Raw genomic sequence first — 14,430 nt, 5'->3', positions numbered from 1 at the left:
GTTACAAATAACAGACATAAACACAATAGGCTCAACAGACATTAAGTGTTAATAATGTGTTCTTAATCGAAGGACTGGAAACCTGAGAATCTAGCATGGTATGTTATATCAGCTAAATTAGTATAGTTTGTTGGTATATACTTTATACTAGCATACCAGCTCTTTATCATAAAATAAATATTTATAAACATCATAGAAATGACTGTCTCAACTAGAAAAGTACCCTTTATAGTCTGATATCCTTAACACTTTCAAACTGTTAACTTGTAAGCCCTCATAATAAACAGCATACAACTGACCACTCCTTTTTAACATGGCAATCCATCCCCATTATTCCTAGATGCATTTTATCCTTCATCAAGCTTTGCTACAATCTAAAAAATACCTAATCAAACTTTCTTACTATAGATGTTTTCAAAGTACCAGTATTACTTGACAAGTCTCATACCAACTCCCTAAAACTTCCATTATATTCAGATATACTTCCCTCTTATCTCTAGACATACTTGAGATGGTCTTAGCAAAATACTGAATAAATATATCTGTAAAGCTCCTGTGACAAAAGGAAGTAGTGCCAGCACAGCTAGCTGGAATTCTGTAAATAATTATATGGAATTGGTGAATATCAAAATGATTTATACAACATGCTTGTGTTACAAATGCATTAGAACTGTATGTCGGTTTACTATCATTTGTGTGAACTACATTTTGTTGGCACGTATGCTGCCAAAAATCAGAATGTCGTGCACAAAATGAAAAGTGTGTTCGACAATATGTACGGAGATTGCAATACAATTGGGATTGGAAATTCATCCATATCCCCACTGTAGTGTGATCTCAGAGTTGGAGTATATTAGTAACATGGGGTGTGGGGGGGTGCAGAAAGGTGGTGCAAAAACTTGATATGTCGTATAGGAGTTTGATTTACATCAGCTCCTATATGGCTATCACGTGATGTTTTCAGTGACAATGTCAACTCAAATGCCTCAATCATTTGGGTTGACATTGTGAAGCGGTTGGGATTCCTGATTAGATGGTTTTCCTCAATAATGCGAATGGAAATTATTTTGCCTTTCACAATATTGATAGTAAACCCTGTATATCATGTGTATGTCAAACTGGTTTTTACAGACGTGTTTTGAAAAGGTATTTTTAAAGTGTTTGTGTTTGAAATGTAACAACAGTGTGCCTACTGTAGAGAAAAGAAATGCACATGCATTGTTGTAACTGTTTAAATGTATCTGTTTTAACAGAGGAAACTGAACGGTTAATCTCAGTCCAGCAAACTTTAGAAAAATATCTGAAATTAAATCATTTTATAGTCTAGGCCATAAATAGGCTATCTTACAGGTTTCAAGGCAGCCAGAGACACAACATCTGTACTAGGAAACTTTCTGTATTGTCTTTTGGGTGAACAAATCACTACTCTGAAAGCATGGGGATGTTTTATGACTTCCAGCACCTGCCAAAGATCTAAGCAAAAGGCCTGGTATGTGTATTTTTATGGGTAGGTGCTAAATACTGCCAGCTGCCAGCATGGGGGTGTTGCCTGGGAACTAGAATTCAGATGACTAGAAATGATGTCATTCTGCAAGCTATCCCAGCAGTAATATTTTAGATATTATTTTATGACGTATCTTAGAGTGAGAAAGAGCATTCTGTATTCTGTCTTGGGCCTGACAATAAGAAGAACCATTCACCACATCATCCACTTTGCTCTACTAAGTAAGTTACTAGGGAATAGTATAATTCTCTTAGATTCATTCAGGAATATAGTGAAGCTTAGCTTAGATATTATTTTTCTTTATTTGTTTGAGACTGTCCTTCAATGTTGTTTTAAATATTTCCTGTGATTTTGAGCTCTGTTGTCACTGTGAATATATACTTAGCATTTTCTCGTTCTTTTATTATTTTTTATTAAATATATTTAAACCTCTCATTGTGGCTAATCTTTGTAGAGATATTTAAGTTTTGAGAGTACTTGTATATTTATTTGGTGACACTGTGTGGGCCACTCCTAACATCCTTGCTCTTGGTCAAACTATCATTTATATTAATATTAACATTACACAGTAAGATTGAACACACTTTGTTAAGGGCCTTAAAGTAGCTGTCAAGGGGTAGTGGTGGCAGTGGTAACTACCTTATAGTCTGGGCAAAAGGTGGCATAGCTAGTAAACCTGTGCCAGCTTTTCCCAGGTGTGTGTGTGTGTGTGTGTGTGTGTGTGTGTGTGTGTGTGTGTGTGTGTGTGTGTGTGTGTGTGTGTGCGTGTGCGCAAATCAAATCTCTAACAGTGTGTGTGTCAGCTACCTGGGCAGGGACACAAAACACTGGTTGTACTGAGAGAGTGTTGGAGGACTTGGACTGGAACCCTAGCTAAGGACTCGACTCTATAGTTGTGCCAGTGGAGTCTTACTGGAGATCTGGGTAAACAGGAAACAGCCCCAGACTGACTGTGGTCTCTGTGTGTTCTTAAAGAAAATTGCACTTGATACAGAGAGCTGCATCTGGAAATACTGTGTGTGTGTGTGTGTGTGTGTGTGTGTGTGTGTGTGTGTGTGTGTGTGTATACTTCCTCTCAGTGAATGTCCCTGCCACAGGTGCCAGTGGTGAGGATTGAGGCTCCTTGATTTCTGGCCCAGAGTTGGGATATCCACATCACTGCTCCAAAGCCCCTTTCTGAATTAATTATTTCCCAGTACTAAGCCACATGCTTTCAACCATTACTCTTATTTTTCCATTCCCCACCTTAATCCACATTTAGCCATGGAGTCATCTCCTTTCTTCCATCCCCCTCTCTCTTTATATGTATATATACACATATATGGGTCTACTTCACATTACTGAAATGTTGGTAGACTGACTTTGAAATAACCAATACAACAACGCCACAAATCCAAAACAATGAAACTCCACATAGCCGGCTCTCAAAAAATGGACCCAATAGCATGCAACATACCTCTCACGTAATGCACCAGCAAAAGCAAAAACACATCCCATGTACACACTGCCCTCAAGTGAACTGAACTGAACAACTACCAAACTCTCATCCACACCCCATGCACAAACCAATAGCCATGTGAAAATAACAAATCTCACTGAATATTCATGTGGGTTCCCCGGAAAAATATTCAGTGGAAATTTGTTAAACCAAAAATTACAGTCACTTTAAATTAAAATGTTATGTTTTTGCGGGGGGGGGGACTGAACCCCGCAACCCCCCTGCAAACTAAATGTACCAACTCTGAGAACACACTACAGTGCAGAAATGAGCAGATTTCCTATTCTGCTCAGCTTGATGTCAGTATTTTAATCATTCAGCCATCTGAACATCGGCATAGTGAAGTTTCAGTTATATAAAACTTTGCTCTTTTGGTCTCGGTAATTTAAAAGTTGGTCTACTGACATTTTGGTAATGTCAAGTAGACCCACATAGATATGTAAATAAAAAAAAAAATTATATATATATATATATATATATATATATATATATATATGTACACAGAGTATATTTATATACATCAGCATTCAGTGGTTAGCTACGTTTTATTTTACTGTTCAAGAGAAGAATGAAGTTAACACTGCTAGTAAGTACATAACCTTTTAATTAATCTGCCTGTTCAGGATTTTTTAGATTTTTGCCTCAGCATTATATAACTATTGTCTCACTTTTTTTTTTTTAATAATTTAAGTGTCATTGCTGCGTGACTATTGTCTTAATTCTGTTGGTGTGTAACACTTGGCTGAACATAAAAATGTTTCATTCAGATCAGTATTGCACCCTGGTTAACAAATATCAATAAATCCATAAAATAAATAAACTCAATTGGCAAGAAACTGTTATATTGAACAAAAATATTGCTTTTGTGGGTACTTTGCACAATTCTCATGGAAGGAATCTTGTTATTGCGCCACTATGGCACTGAAGGTAGAATGACAAAAATGAAATGTCTCCTGGATTTCTACTGACATTTCTACTACTTGCTTTGTAGTCCACATGTAGCAGCAAAAATGTACAAAACCATCACATTTGCCTGTAAACAACCATACTGCAACAAGATGGCATTACATCACGAACAAGCAATGATGACAGAACCCATATCCTTATTTATTTTATTTTACAATTGTTGACCGGGCTAGTCTAACTGGATACATGCCCATTTTCAGTAGAGGCCCGGGAAGATAAGCTCCAAAAACAGAATTACAAAAATGTTGGTACAGTACAATATTATAACAGATGATATTAGTAAAATACTTTACTATTGAACAATCATAACACAAACACTAAAAAATATACATTAGAATGATGTTGCTATATACATTAGCTTAATTTACAAGATCATGGTCTCTTTGGTTATTAAGGAAAAAAATGGAGTTAGTACAGAAGAGTAATAGGTAAGCAGTGTCCAGTAATAAAAAGATAGTGACATCCTGCATTAATTTTAAACAGTAGCTACCAAGGGTTCTACGATTTTTTTTTTTTAGGAAAATGATGTTAACAGTTTTTTTTTTTTTTTTTTTGTGTGAAGCTAGGGTTTAAGGACTATGCAGAAAGGAGCTGTGAACTTGACATATTTAGATTTTGTAAGGCATATGGCATTGTACCAAACAATGGATTAGTGAATAAATTAGAAAGGCTTGGAATGGGTCACTGAGTGGATGCACGTAGGATGACTGACTAAATAATAAGACAAACACAGCCATAGTAAACAAAATACACTGAAATGGAAAGATTTTATTTTCTTTATTTAACATTTGTTTACTGGGAAAGGCCGACTGGTTCAGAATCCATTTTCAGAGGAGGCCCGGGGAGAAATGCTCCAGATGCATGTCTTTGGAAATTATGTTGGCCAACTGGGTACCATATAGGTCAGTACTGAGAATAACATTTTTCAAAGCTTTCATAGCTAAAATAGAGGAATTTCTGGAAGGGAGAGTCTGTCTTTTTGATGATGATGATGATGATGATGATGATACAAAGCAATACAAATGAGATAGTTCACAATATTGTAAAAGATATGGAAGGAGACTGGTCAAGCAGGAGGAACTATCTGAACATACAGCTTAATGTACAAAATAATACATAATGGGAAGCAAGAAAAATGCATAATTATAGAGGAGAAATTAGCAACAGCAACTCAGGAATAGTGTATCCATATCACATGGGCTAAAGTTAGGCAAGTGGTATGAAAGACTTTACTGTGAATAGCCTACTAAAATTAAGACAAAACAGAGGACAAAGTAAAGAAATCTACACACTTAAAGGGAATCCATATCATCCAAAAAAATAGTGTACATCAGGACAAAAATCACAGAGGTTACAAGTGGATGCCTCAGAGGAGATGTTATGATTTTTTTTTAGGAAACAGTGGTGGTTAACTGGAACAGTCTTAAAGAAGATTAGGGTCAAAACAGTAAAACTCTTGATGAACAAATAGGCCAGCTAAAAGTCAGCTCTTATGGGGGAAGGGGGTAATAAGCTTCTGGTTAAACAGGCTTTGCAGCAGACTCAGTAATGAAATACAGACCGTCTGAACAGCATTTATCAGTCATCATAATTTACATATGTTATTTCACAACCAGGAAATAGCAACGCTATGGTCTACCTATTTTCCATTTCCTTGTTTCTATGCCTACTTAAAACACAGATACAGTAGTAATAATAATAATAATAATAATAATAATAATAATAAATAATATATGTAGTAACCAGCCAATGTCAAACTTCCTATTAAAAAGTTATTTTAGTAGATTCAGGTCAGTTCCATCAGTCTACATTAACTGTACTTATTGTGCCCAGGCATGGCTACTGATGACAATATTTGTACTCATGAGCAGTACAGTATGATACAAAAATGCCCAGGTACCATCAACTGCCAGCTAGTCACACACCTACAAGTTAAAAGGAATGCAGTCAAGTTAAGCACTATTCTTGCATGAAACCTGATATTAACAGCACTTAGAAAGATGCTTAAAAAGAAGTTATATTTTTACCATAACGTTCCATCTGTGTTGTTCATCTTCATTCATTCATTACTGATGGATGTTGGTTCCGTCTTCGGAACCGAGTCTGCCTTATAACAAGCTCGTGCCAGCCAAAAAAACTCTCAAGCTAAGCTTTTACCCACAATGCCCTTCTCCCTGTTACCTCAGATCGAGTTTGCCCATAATAAGTAAAGCAGAGGCTTTTTCTGAGCAGAAACCCTAAAGTAGGAGTAGGACCCAATCCAATCCTCCAGGAGCCTCTGGAGGGGGAAGGTGGGTGGGACGTAATGAATGAATAAAGATGAACAACACAGATGGAATATTATTGTAAGAACATAACTTCTTTATCTGATATTGTTCATCTTCATTCATTCCTTACTATTGGGACAGAGTCCCTAGCTACTTCCCTATCCTGGGAGGCCCTTATGGAAGGATGTTCCTGAGTACCATTGAACCAAAAGATGCTTTTCCCCTGGAGACCAAATCCAATTTGCAATGAGTGATAAAGGTATGAGGGGTAGCCCAAGTCGCAGCTGCACAAATATCATCCAATGAAGCCTTTTCATGAAAAGCAACATAAGTTGCAACTGACCTGGTGGAGTGTGCTCTGACTTTGCATGGTAGATAAATTTTATTTCTTTGGTAAATCAAGGATATACCGTTTCTCAACCACTTGGACAAGGTTACTTTTGAGACAGAATTTCCCATTTTCGGGTCTGAATAGGGCACAAATAACTGGTCTGTTTTTGGTATTGACTTAGTTCTGTCCAGGTAAAAATGTAATTGCCTATGCACATCCAGCAAATGGAGACAGTATTCTCCTTTGTTTGAGTAGTTGGGAAAAAAGACTGGTAGGTCAATCATTTAGTTAATTGTCAATTCTGAAATAACCTTGGGCAGAAAAGAAGGATTAGTCTAAAGTGATACTCTGTCCTTATGAAATACAATGTAAGGGCATTTAATACACAAGGCCTGAAGCTCAAAAATGCATCTGGCTGATGTGACAGCTACAAAAAATAATGATTTCCAGGACAGGAACTTTAAGTCACAAGTGGAACCAGGTTCGAAAGGTGATTGTGTCAGGGACTGTAGTACTAGCTTTAAATTCCAAGTTTCGATGGGTTCCCTGATGGCTGATCTGATATGCGAGACCCCTTTTAAGAAAGTTTTGCAGAGACTATGGGAGATTAGTGATTAGTCTTGGAATCCATTATGGAAATTTGAGATAGCAGCTAAATGTACTTGAATAGTTGAGGCTGCTGCTCCTGAATTTAGAAGACTTGAAAGATAATCGAAAATCACACTAACAGGGGCTGTAGAGGGGTCTAGTTGTCTTTGTCGGGAACAAATAAGGAACTGCTTCCACTTGCTGAGATAGATTTTCCTGGTGGATGGTTTATGCAAAGCCAGAAGAATATTACACACTGGGGAGGAAAGGTTATTCTGCCTGGCGATTACTGGAAGTGGAGAAACCAAGCTGTCAGCTTGAGACTGGATATCACTGGGTGAGTCAACCCTTGTGGGTGAAAGATCAATTCTGGAATTGGATCCAGAATCCAAGGTTAATATACTAGGTGAGGCCAAAGGAAGGGAAACAAAAATTTGTCCTGACCAGTAAGGGGCAATGAGGATTAATCTGCTTCTCAGATGAAGAGCTTTGTTTAGAAATTGAGGAATCAGGAGAAATGGAGGAAAAGCATACAGAAGTCCTGTGGGCCAATCGTGTATCAGACCATCCCTCAGGAACTCTCCCTGCAATGGAATTAGGACAAAGTAGCTGCTGCATTTGTGATCTGCTGGAGAGGTGAAAAAGTCACAGCAAGGCTGGCCCCAGCGGCTGAAGATTTTTGCTGTAATGAATGGATTGAGGGACCACTGTTGAGGCACATCTATATCACGTTATCAAAAGTTTACTTAATCGAATCAATAAAGGTCGAACTTTATTGATCGATTAAGTAAAACATCGAATAACGTAAAAAAAAACAAATTAAAACAAACAAAAAAATTTACTGGAGTAGGCAGGGGGGCAAGCCCCCCTGTACCCCCCACACACCGCCTACTTAAATGTACCAACTCCGAGACCACACTACATTGAGATAAATGGAAATCTCCCCTTAGGGAGGTTTCTGTTTACTTGCACGATGTTCTTCACTTTCAATATTGTCATGCCGACAATATCAGACTCGATATTGTCAGCTTACGACAACTTGAAGTAGACCCGGTGAGGCAGTAAGATACATCTGCTCGGTTTGTTTGCAATCATGTCGGGAATATGTGTTGCAATCAGAAAGTGGTTGGAAGCTATTGCCCATTGCCAAATTCTCATGGCCTCTCGACACAAAGGGTAAGACTTGGTTTCCCCTTGTTTGTTGATGTACCAGACTACTGACATGTTGTCTGACTGAATTACATTGTCCCTAATGAAAGGATGGATTGAAATGCTTGCAAAACTAGAAGCACTGCCCTCAGTTCTAGGACACTGATATGCAGATTGGTGTCTTCCCTTGGTAAAGTCCCCCCAACCCTATCAGGGAAGCATCTGTAGTCACTGTGGTCCTAGGCTGTTGTCAGCAAAAGGGGTGACCTCCATAGCTCTTCAACTGGCTTCATCCACCACATTGAATCCTGTTTGTATCGCTGAGTTATCCGTATTAGAAAAGACAAAGGATGATGCAAGGGGTACCACTGTGTCAGAAGGAGCCACTGGAGAATTTTCATGTGTAGTCTTGCTAAGGGCACTATGGTAATTGATGATGCCATGGAGCCCAGGAGTTGAAGAACTGCCCAAGCTGAGACTAGGTTTTGACAGAGTATCACCTGGATTTTGGATCTATCTGTGAAATATGTGGTCCGGAAGAGAGACTAGGCAAGCATGTGTATTGAAATTTGCCCCTATAAACTCCAATGTCTGAGAGGGAATCAAGTTGCACTTTCCCCAGTTTATTGAGATTCCCAGAGATTCTGCTAGTTTGAGAGTATAGTTTAGAACTACCTCCAGTAGATGCTTGGTGAGGGCGGTGAGGATCCAATCATCTAAATATGGAAACACCTGGAATCCTTGTAGTCTCAAGTGAGCTGTTACCATGGCCATGCACTTGGTGAACACTCTGGGGACTGTAGAGAGTTTGAAGGGCAGTGCATGGAATTGGAAGTGACTGGCTCCTAGCCAGAAGTAAAAAAAAAAAAAAAACCTTCTGGAGTAGTTGTCCATTTTTATGTGGTAATAAGCATCCTGAAGATCTATTGAGCATGTCCAATTATCTTTCTCCAAAAATGGAAGGATAGACTGAACCGTGACTATCCAGAATGTTTCTTGTTTGACAAATTTGTTTAGGATGCTGAGATCCAGAACTGGTCTCCAGTCCCCTGTCTTTTTTGACACTAAAAAGTAGAGTAGAATCTGGATCCTATCTGGTCTGGTGGGACTGTCTGGATGACTCTTTTTTGAAGCAGCTTTTGAATTTCTTGCCCTGCTTTTTCCCTTTGACTGGGTGGAAGATTGAGACTTCATCTTGATGACTTTGGGTAAAGAATGAATGAGATATGATATCCTCTGGTTATGATCCATTGTACCCAAAAATCTGTTGTTATTGTTAGCCAGGCAGAATGGTGCAAGGAAAAACGTCCCCAACTGCTTCCAGAGGAAAGCAATTGGGCCGCACCTCATGACAGCTGGTAGGTATGTCTAGAGAAGGAATCTCTGGACCCTTGGTTGCATGGACCCCCCTCTGCCCCTGTAGGGGCATCTTCCGGATGAGTTATCCCCTCTGCCCTGACGAGTACACTCGCCATGTGTGTCAAGGAAAGGACCCTGAGATTTCTTCTGCCATATCTTTCCACTCCTCTGGTTCCTAGAGTAGGGATGCTGAGGGATGGAAAAGTGTACACCCATGGCAGACAGGGTCTTGCCATCCTTCTCACACCTGGCAAATGTATCTTTCATTTTCAAGGCCAAAAAGGGAAGTAGGTTCCACTACAGCATTAAGAAAGTTAGTCTTAAAAGGGTCCGCAAAGTCACAGAGGTGCATCTAGGTGTGACATCTCATGACAACACCTGAACCAGCTGCTCCAGCCACTCCTTCAGTGGCATGGGAAATCAAACGCATGGAGGAGTTGGATATGGATTCCAGAGTAGCAAGCTGTGAGGCAATTTTGTCATGCACCTCATCAGAGACTGCTCCTGCTAAGGTTTTGGAGAGTTTGGAGACTAGGTCTTTCTGAAGCCTGGTGAAGTGTGCCAGATAGTTCAAAGAGCTAACACCAAAGGTCAGTGATGCAAAGACTACCTGTCTACCGCCTGAGACTCCCTGTTTGGAGGGTGGCCAGTTTGGCTTTCCCCGGCAAACTCCTTTTTTGTGGCAGCCTCAACCACCACCATCGCATCTACTGGAAGACTCTTGGAGCAATGTGGGTGCTGCTCGGGAAGGGATAAAATCTTGTCTGATTTCCATGGGATTGGCTCAATAGTATCAGGACTCTTCCATGCATGCTGCACAATGAGCTGAACCAGCTCATCTGCAGGCGGGGTCACCCAGGAAGTACAGGGTTGAGCACAAAAAGCCTTCAGGAACATGGACTCCTAGGAGGAGGGGTTGGTGGGTTTCCAGTCACCCCTCTGTTTCAGTATTTCAATGATGTCTTCAAAAGAGATATCATTAGGGGGTGACCATGGGGTCCCCTCCCCTTCATTGTACTCTGTGTCCACGGTGAGAGACTCCTCAGGGGAGTCCACGTGCTTTCTCTTGCACATCCTCTTGCACTGTACCTCTTCAGCGGGGGCTTCTGAAAAAGACTCCAAAGAAGGTGCACCATGCAGTAGGGTATCCTGAGGCTCTTGTGCTCGATGTCCTAAAGTGGTGGCTCGTGTCAACTGCGGCTAAGAGGGAGGACATAACTGATACTCCAACACCGACAGCTTGCCTACAGAGGTAAGGGTCCACTCCATCACCTGGAAATCTGGCCTGCCCGAAGAGGGATGGGAGCCCAGAATCAAGAAGGAAAACCTTGGCACCGGGGATACACCCTACTCCAATGGGCCATCCCCAAAGGAAGGAGCCTCAAGAGGACTACGTACTGTTAGGATTCCCAGGACCGTAGACGGCACCATGGAAAAAAATCAGTGTTGTGCTAGGAGCCACAGTCCCTACAGTCCAGTTATGATCCTGAGAGAGGCTCGGCTCTGATTGAATTAAAGGCCAAAGTGTTGGCTCCAGAACCACAGTGAGGTCCCCCAGTTGAACCGAAGCAATGGGTGCTGATAAAGTAATCGGTGCTGGGGCCTTTGAAACCTGAACAGGGGTCAAAGGAGTAGAATATGCTGGATTCCAAGGAAATAGACTCCCAACTCCTATAGGGAGGGGAGTTTTGGAAGGTGTTGTATTCCCCCTTGCCATCAGCACCTGATCCACAAGACGCATGACAGCCAATTCAGAGAGGCTCCTGGTCGACTGTGTCAATATCCCTGATGGGGAGTCAGGTCATTCCAAGAAAAGGCTGAAGTGCTACCCGATGAAAGGATCCACTGTGGGTGAATATTGGGTCCGAGCGGTATGGTCTATTGGCACCAAATTCTCATGGGTACAAACGTTGGAGGGTGTGTCTGTTACAGAAACTCCTGGAGCAGATATCAGAGGCAAGCTCGGTGCCACAGTCATGGATGGTGCCGTGGATGGTGCTGGGGTAAAGTTATTGAGGATGGCACCAAAATAGAAAATAGTAGTTTTGGTAAGGTTGGTGCATGTAGACATAATTGGTGCTGTGGCTGGCACCAAAGGCACAGTTTTGTAGATGGCACTGTGGTCGGTACTAAAGATGGTGCCATGGAAGTCAGTTTAGGCCCTGAGGCCAAAGCAGTCAATTTTGGAATCTGTTGCTTAGGTTCCTGCTTTTTGTCACCAGAAGGTGATGAAGGAATCAAATGTGGTCTCTTTCTATGTTCTTTATTGGGAGGGGATGAGCCCTCTGACCCAGAAATATCTTCTGAGAAGGGTGTCTTAAGAAGACCCTTCAGGATTAATTTATTCTTCCTTTTTTTAAGGGTTTGGGAGTTAAACCCTTTACAAATAGAGCAAGGTGGTTGAAGAGACAGGTGAGGAACACCCAGACAATACACACAAGAGTCGTGGGTGTCTGAATTTGGCAGTTTGCAGCCACATTGGTCGCATTGTTTAAATCCAGAAGCTTTCTTCTTTTCTGACATGGCGAGCTATAGAAATTATCAACTACCACAACAAACGATAATAGGAGTAGTTATAGGAAAGGATTTTGTTTTTGAAAGGAAGAAAGAAGGAAAAAAAGGGAAAGGGAAATACCAACAATGGTATTTAAAGAAAGTTACCTCAAGGGTAAAGAGTAGAAAGGGCCTATACCAACAATAGTACTTTAAGACTACCTAAATGGTAAGAAAAAAAACAGCAACAACAATAACAACAGTAAAAGAGTGAGTACATTTGGTGATAAAGTAGAGAGAGAGAAGAAAATATCAGAAATACAAGAAGTAATTTGAAATTTTCAAAGTACTTAGCTGAAAGCCGGCTTGACATGGCTTTACAGCAAAGCGGCAAATGAGATCTGAGGTAACAGGGAGAAGGGCATTATGGGTAAAAGCTTAGCTCAAGAGTTTTTTGGCTGGCACAAGCTTGTTATAAGGCTGGCTTGGTTCCGAGGATGGAACAGACACCCATCAGTAAGGACTGAATGAAGATTAACAACATCAGATCAATTGTTAAATACCTTTATAAGTGCGGTTAATATTGTGTATTACACTGGGCACTAAGCACTGACAGTGTCAGCTGACATACAGAAGTGGCAAGAGTAAGAACAGCTATGTTTCTACCTACTTTGTATGCCTTTCAAACGTTCCAGAGCTCATCCCTTATTTTTGCCCTGTCCTTCATAATCTTGACTTTCTTGTAAATCTCTGAGAATTACAATCACTCAAAAATGCCAGAAACAGAGTTTAATAGTTCTTATTGCTCAGAAATTAATACTGATGCAAAACCAATCAATCTCTTAACATTTCATATATATTGCAGAATTATTAAAAGTCTCTAGGGTTTGATCCTTTGTTGTTTCCACAAATGTAAACAAATAAGATGATAGGCATGCTACTACTGTCACTTTTAACAATGCTCTCTAAGAGCTTTACAGGTAAAACACCTGCTTTTTTCTTTTACCAATAGTAGATGGAGCAGGTAAAGTTCAATGCACTACAAAGAATTATGATCAGGTCTCCGATCACAACATTAAAATTGTGTGTTCTTGACAAAGATGCCATGATTCACTACTTGAGCTTTGCTCTCAAGGTGAATTTTTTGGCACCCAAGTCAAAAACATATAATAATGGGGTTATGATCCGAGACCTTGTCATAATCGCCTATATGTTTCAGGAAACAGTGGTGGTTAAATGGAACAGTCTTCATAAAGTACAGCAGAGTCAAGCACAGTAAAAGTCATCAAAAACAGATGACCCAAGTACAAGTCAACTTTTGGGGAGTGAGGATAAGCTTATTAAACTCAAAATCAGACTAAACAAAATAAATTATTAGTTTATTGCCTGTTATAAGATACCTTCCATGACCCTGGAAGTTCATGTCATTTCCTAAATGTCATGAATAAATGTCCCATAAATAATTGCTGCATCATTATGGGAGCCTTTAACTACCTGTCAACTGACTGGAGAACCTATACCTCCAGTGCAGGTTGTGCAGAGAAGTGTTTAGATCTACAGTTATCCCTCTCTGCAAAGAAGGAGTGAATACAGACCCTGGGAACTATCGCCCCATTAGCCTGACAAGTCTGTTTATCATCATGGACCTAATAAACAATGATATAGGGAATCTCCAAACTCTGGATCCCACACAGTTTGGTTTTGTGAAGGGTAGATCATGCCTGCTCAACCTGTTCGACTTCTTTGAGTTAGTCACCAGAGCTGTGGATGAAGGCAAGGTGGTTCATACAGCATACCTTGATCCGGCCAATGCCTTTGATACCATTCCCCACTCAGGAATCACAGAAAAACTCACTAAGCTGGGCATCAACCCCTATATCACTAGGTGGGTTGCAAACTGGCTCACAGATAGAACCCACAGTGTGAAAGTAGCTGACTCCAAGTCAGACTGCCAAACAGTCATGAGTAGAGTCCCACAGGGTTAGGTCCTGGGTCCTCTCCTGTTTGGTATCTACTTCTCTGAAGTCCAGGCCAACACGAAGGGACTCTGGCTGACGAGGTTCGCAGATGATTGCAAGTTGGGAGCTATTATTAACTCCCCAAGTGATATTGGCAGCCTACAGAAAGGCCTCACTGAGACCAACGACTGGTGTCAGAACCATGGCCTTAAACTCAATGCCAAAAAATGTGTCGTCATCCCCTTTGGGAAAAACCCGGTTCCCATGAATTACCACATCAATGGTAGTCCACTGAATACAGAAGGCATTATAAGAGA

At 40.5% G+C, this 14,430-nt stretch overlaps 1 protein-coding gene across 1 annotated transcript in view; it reads right to left on the bottom strand.

Annotated features, from left to right (window-relative positions):
• Positions 1–14,430, bottom strand: part of CNTNAP1 (contactin associated protein 1) — a 941,217-nt gene that overhangs the window by 527,043 nt on the left and 399,744 nt on the right. The gene's annotated exons all lie outside the window — the stretch shown is intronic.

Source organism: Protopterus annectens, chromosome 13.part0, assembly GCF_019279795.1.
Source record: "Protopterus annectens isolate FY-2018-M chromosome 13.part0, PAN1.0, whole genome shotgun sequence".
NCBI lineage: Eukaryota > Metazoa > Chordata > Ceratodontiformes > Protopteridae > Protopterus > Protopterus annectens.
The sequence above is the reverse complement of the archived record's forward strand: the minus strand, read 5'-3'. Positions and strand labels throughout refer to the sequence as shown.